The 6100-nt window shown below is 40.2% G+C and overlaps 1 non-coding gene across 1 annotated transcript; it reads right to left on the reverse strand.

Annotated features, from left to right (window-relative positions):
• Positions 1-4967: 4967 nt before the first annotated feature.
• On the reverse strand, positions 4968-5132 carry LOC116964502. The gene has a single exon (XR_006165452.1). It is a non-coding gene; the product is annotated as a U1 spliceosomal RNA (small nuclear RNA).
• Between the last annotated feature and the right edge of the window lie 968 nt (positions 5133-6100).

Below are 6100 nucleotides of genomic sequence, written 5' to 3' on the forward strand. Positions count from 1 at the left end.
AGCCTAAAGCACTGCCCTCCACACGGAGGTGGTACAATAACTGGCATGTAAATGTGTCCGTGGTGGAGGAAGGGAAGTAGTCACAAGATGACTCAAGCAAAATTATTTGGCTCCAGAAAGCATGATTTGCATAAATAAAATAAAATTATTGCATGCTTTGGAAATTAAAGGCATTCTTTACTTATTATAGTGCAAAAGCTAATTATAGTTACTGAAAATGTTTGCTATTTGCTTATAATAACCACCTCGATGTAACATAATTAAAATGACTGCCAGCTCATTGGTGTTGACAGGCATTAGTAAGGACCATTTCCAAGCCTGTGAACCTGTGTAAAAGAACAGCTGAGCTGAATCACATGCAGGGTGGCCTCCTGCATGCCAGAAATGCCAAATTCACACAGGGTTTCTACTCATACAATGAGACAGATGATTCTTTACTGATGTTCCAGAATTGTGATCAACACAGAAAGCATTCATTGATCCACTGGCCAAACAATATTTCAAGACCTTACTCAGTGACACAGCAGCAGCCGTAAGCCTCTGCTCCACTGGAAGCCTGCTACAAACAGTCACCCACAGTGGGGAGGCACAGCACCAACAGAAACGGACAAGTGCAGGTACCCCAGCAGCATAGTCATGCTGGAGCACAAAAGGTTTGATGCCAAAATATTCAAGATCTGAGAGAGCAGGAACTCATGTTAGGCACCACCTGCTAACACTTCGTTCAAGGATTGAAACAGCAGTGAAATTTCTGGTTAGGTACTCTGATGATTTTCCTGGCCTCATTAAGTAAAAGACTTTCACAATGATTTGGTCCATACAAGCTGAAAATGTCCGTCAAGTTTAATTCTTTAATCATGGTCGTAACAGTTACTTATTTGAGATTCTGAGATGAAAGTAAAATGAAGGAACAGGCCATCCTTTCGCCTAGACTACAAGGATTCCTAATCTGTAGGAAGTCCATTATGAATTCTCTCTCCTTCTTTTCTCTTTGTGTATTAAATAAAATCATAAATCCCTACAGACATATGCACTGGAGTTGCAGTAAAGTTCCCTTCCACAAGATCAAGAATTTTAACAAAAGACATAAATTCTGATTCAGCCTTGAATCATAGTGGCAGCTTCTCAGTGCCCAGATCACTGCGTAGTTAAAATGGAAAATACTCCACTGCAAACCTGTCTAGACTTCACATTAAATATGAGGCTGTTACTTCATTTTGACGGTAGGTTTATTTTATTTTTCATTAATTTTTAGCAACTTAGAAAGTCTACTAAAGTAAAATGTATAGCACTCTTGGAAGTGAGTTAAGCTGTCATTTTTTAAAGCACAAGCAGCATACCATAGGAACACTCAGGTTACCTCAGGCTGAACTGTAAAAGTTTGCATTATGTATTGAAAACAGTAGCGCAGGAGCTTTTCACCTGTAATTAGGGTTTTTCTCCAAGGTGTATCTTTATGCACCTGCTTTCCCCCAACATGAATGTTACAAAATAAACGACAAACCTATACTTTCAAAATAATACTTTTCCAGAGTTTCACCACATCACTGCGAACAACATCACTATACCTATGAAGAACAATATGTCTCTTTAGTATGCAATTCCCTCCTTTTTATTCCTATAGAACAATAGCATAAGTATCTGATGTACCATCAACTTACAAAGCCACAAGGTTGATTAAGGTTTCATAGAATTTTACTTACAGAACTCACAGTATTAACAGAACTCATTCTCATTCTCTCATTAAGGTGGTGGTGGTGGTGGTAAGATGAAATGTGATCTTTCAAAATTACGTGACTGTAAAAATAAATCCAAAACATTTTTTTTTTTCATATTTTCAACACATAAATTATGTCACTGAATCATGTGCTTCTCTTTGTTGTCTGCCATCATATGCCCTGTTGCCCCGTCAACTGCAGAAAAAATAAGAATAAACCTTAACATCATTACACCTTCATAGTGTAATAACCCAATGTTGTTTAATAAAATTACTCAGTTGTATATGTAATTTTAGTGGTTTACCCATTTAGAATTCACTGCAGCTAAATAAATCACAATACCTGTTAAATCAGCGCACCACATACAAATTGACGTTACTTTCTCACTGAAGAAAAAGGATCTCCTAGTATTAAAGACATCCTAAAAGTGGCTTTTTCCTCTCAGAGCTGTTATTAATACTATCCTATGATTTCTTCATAGGTAGCAATTTCAATGCAAAACATGTGGAATGTGGTTTCTGTTTCATTATACAAATTCAACAACATCAAAATCAATGACAGCAAAAACCTCAGTTAACTAGCAGTGAAGACAGAGGGGTCTGTTTTCAAATCCTGAGAGTTAATAAAAGAATATTCATTAGGACATCTTTATCACGAGTGTAACATTTCCTAATATTGTTTTTGACTTTCTCACTATGCCTGGGTTCTTTAATGAAATCCATTGGGAGCAACAACACAAAAGGCTTACCAAAACCTGCTTTCCCGAACTACTGCAAATTGCATTTGATTTATCAAAAACTAGGACCCTCTACAAAACTTGTACTTGAGAACTGAGCATTAGTATTTTACAGGTTGCAAAGAATTTGGACATGGATAACAGAGGACCCTGTGGTTAATGATTCTTAGCAGTAATTATGGTTGAGGCAGTATTTGAAGTGTCTTATTAAGCCTTTATTTTCACAGTAACTTAAAAACCCCCTATTTTTGCATTATATTTTCTAGTTGCTATATACTCATCTGAGAACCATGATTTAATATAATTTTGCTATTTACTATAGCATTTGCCTCAACTAAAAAAAATAACTTTTGACCTACAGACAGTAATTTAGAAGGAATGTAAACCTGCCTAAATGAAAATTATATAGCCTCATGGTGTCATTGATGAATTAAAATCAACAATTCCTCTTCCCAGTTTGTGACATTAACAAGATATTATCTAGGTTAATCTGTTGACTGAAACAAACACACAGCCACTTAATTTTCATGATGAACAAGACATTCCAAAATGAACAAGAGCAATCCTTTTACCTTTGTATTTAAAGATCAACAAAACCATGCAACTTCAGTGCCAAAAAATCCTCCCTTCTCAATGTAACACTGTTAGTGAGATTTTCCACATGCAAAAGTCATAATACGCAGCTATAACCTAATAAATTTCAGCAAATTTAAGATAGAAAAGTTTCACCGAGTTGTTTAACTTACTAAATACATTATATAACAAGTAACAGAGATTACTACTTACATGCATCTGAATTACCCTGAAAAACTTTTAACAATGATATTAAAAGAATGCTTGGTTTTGCATATAAGCGCTTCTCCTTATGACTCTTAGAGAAGAAAACATTATCAGGGCAATCCTTAAACCTCTGCCCTTTTAGAACACATACTAGTTGAAAATTAAACTACCATGGGTAAATGTGTTTTTTTGATTTGTTTGTTTCTGAAGTTAATGCAAAATAAATGCATATTACTGATAATGGAGGAAGATGAAAATGCATGTCTGTTTCCATCACTCCTAAATTACCCTAGCCTTGATGAAATGAATAAAAGCAATACACTTTTCCAATCCCTTCATTTAACAGTGCTGAAAAACCACTTTCAAGAATGCAAGGTTCATTTTTGTGCCTCAAGGCAGAATAAACTGTTGTTGGGAGATTCTTAACAGATATTTGCCTATCATGTTATAAAGAACTGCAAGAAATGCCTCAGCTGTAACTTGCTAAAAGCTCAGAAAATAATTGGATAAAGTATCACTTCATGTTTATTACACTCGTCTCTAGGCCCTTGCTATTACCTTTTGTCACAAACAAGGTATGCAGTTAAACTGACCTTTGGTCTGATTCAGTATGGCTGGAAGTCTGAAGTTTTGCCACATGTGGGGCCAGATGGCATCCACCCAAGGGTACCGAGGGACCTGGTGGAAGAACTCTCCAAGCCACTTGCAATCATTTATCAGAAGTCCTGGCTAACTGGTGAGGTTTCAGTTGACTGGAGATGAGAAAACATGACATCAATTTACTAGAAGGGCCAAAAGGAGGACCTGGGAAACCACAGGCCTGTCAGTCTGACGTCGTTGCTGGAGAAAGTTATGAAGCAGATCATCCTGAGCACGATCATACATACGTACAGAGCAACCAGGTGATCAGGTCCAGTCAGCATGGGTTTGTGAAAGTCAGGTCCTGCCGGGCTAACCTGATCTCCTTCTATGACAAGGTGACCTGCTTGGTGGATGAGGGAAAGGCCGTGGATGTTGTTTACCTGGACTTTAGTAAAGCCTTTGACACTGTTTCCCACAGCATTCTCCTGGAGAAACTGGCTGCTCATGGCTTGGATGGGTGTACTCTTTGCTGGGTAAAAACTCGGCTGGGTGGTCAGAAACAAAGCGTGGTGGCGTATGGAGTTAAATCCAGTTGGTGGCCGGTCACAAGTGGTATTTCCCAGGGCTTAGTATTGTGGCCAGTTCTGGTTAATATCTTTATCAATGATCTGGACAAGGGGGTCGAGTGCACCCTCAGTAAGTTTGCAGATGACACCAAGTTGGGCAGAAGTTGATCTGTTTGAGGGTAGAAAGGCTCTACAGATGGATCTGGACAGGCTGGATTGATGGGCCAAAGCAAATTGTATGAGGTTCAACAAGGCTCCGTGCCGGGTCCTACACTCGGGTCACAACCACCCCACGCAATGCCATGGGCTTGTGGTAGAGTGGCTGTAAAGCTGCCTCGCAGAAAAGGACCTGGGAGAGTTGGTCAACAGCCACCTGAGTATGAGCCAACAGCACTCCCAGGTAGCCAAGAAGGCCAATAGCATCCTGCCTTGTGTCAGAAATAGTGAGGCTAGAAGGACAAGGGCAGGGATCATCCCCCTGTATTTGGCACTGGTGAGGCAGCATCCTGAGTACTGTGTTCAGCTTTGGGCTTCTCGCTACAACACAATGTCCTGGGTTGAGTGAGTGGTGGAGTTTTCTGATGGCAGGGGAGGGGGCGAACGCAGTCCCCCACTACCACAAATTATGCAGTCGAGTTTCCTGCATTTGGGGAAATCGCAGGGGTCAGCACACCCGGAGTGCAGGGGATGAGCCTCACCCTGGCCACTGGGGGAGGAGGTAGAGATATCGGAGCCACAACATTGAAGTGCTGGAGTATGTCCAAAGAAGAGCAACAAAGCTGGTCTAGAGAGCAAGTCTTATGAGGAGCAGCTGAGGGAACTGCGGTTGTTTAGTCTGGAATAAAGGAGGCTCAGAGGAGACCTTACCAGTCTCTACAATTACCTGAACAGAGGTTGCAGCAAGGTGGGTGTCAGTCGCTTCTCCCAACCAACAAGTGATAGGATGAGAGGAAACAGCCTCAAGATGCACCAGGGAAGGTTTAGATTGGATATTAGGAAAAAATTCTTCACTGAAAGTGTTATCAAGCATTGAAACAGGCTGCCCAGGGAAGGGGTTGAGTCACCATCCCTGGAGGTATTTAAAAGATGTGTAGATGTGGCACTTAGGGATATGATTTAGTGGTGGACGTGGCAGTGTTAGGTTTATTGTAGGACTTGATGATTTTGAATGTCTTTTCCAAACTAAATGATTCTATGATGTGATATTCCTCTGACAAACCACAACTGAGGATTATTTGGCTGTCAGATAGTTTCCTCAAAAGGAGTAAAACTTGATAAAACTTTTATGTTTCAAGCCTCACTACTGAACAGATAACAGAGGCAGATACCAAAAACCTAAAATACCGCTGATGGATTTGAAAAAAAGCTGAGATCATCTGATTCCACATGAATGCCCTCTACCCTCTCCACTGTACATAATGTGCCTGCTGTCAGTTACCATTCTAAGAAACTAAAGTTTGTGAAGAACAGTAAAAATAAATAAAGCCCGGAGTTCAGCCAACTGCCTCCATTCAGCCATAAGCAAATGAAAGTATAACAACATGACAAGCTTTACGTCTGCCTTGGCCTACATTTCATGGTCCCCCTGCTGAGATCTTGTGGCTGTCAAGTGCTCCTGATCATGCCCCAGTGATCCCAAACCTCTTCAACTCAGTGGGTGAAATATCCAAACTGCAGTCAGCAGATGTCTGGCTCACAGTCAGCAGAACAAGACAGCA

This window comes from Tyto alba, unplaced genomic scaffold, assembly GCF_018691265.1.
Source record: "Tyto alba isolate M040663 unplaced genomic scaffold, T.alba_DEE_v4.0 Super-Scaffold_20, whole genome shotgun sequence".
Lineage (NCBI taxonomy): Eukaryota > Metazoa > Chordata > Aves > Strigiformes > Tytonidae > Tyto > Tyto alba.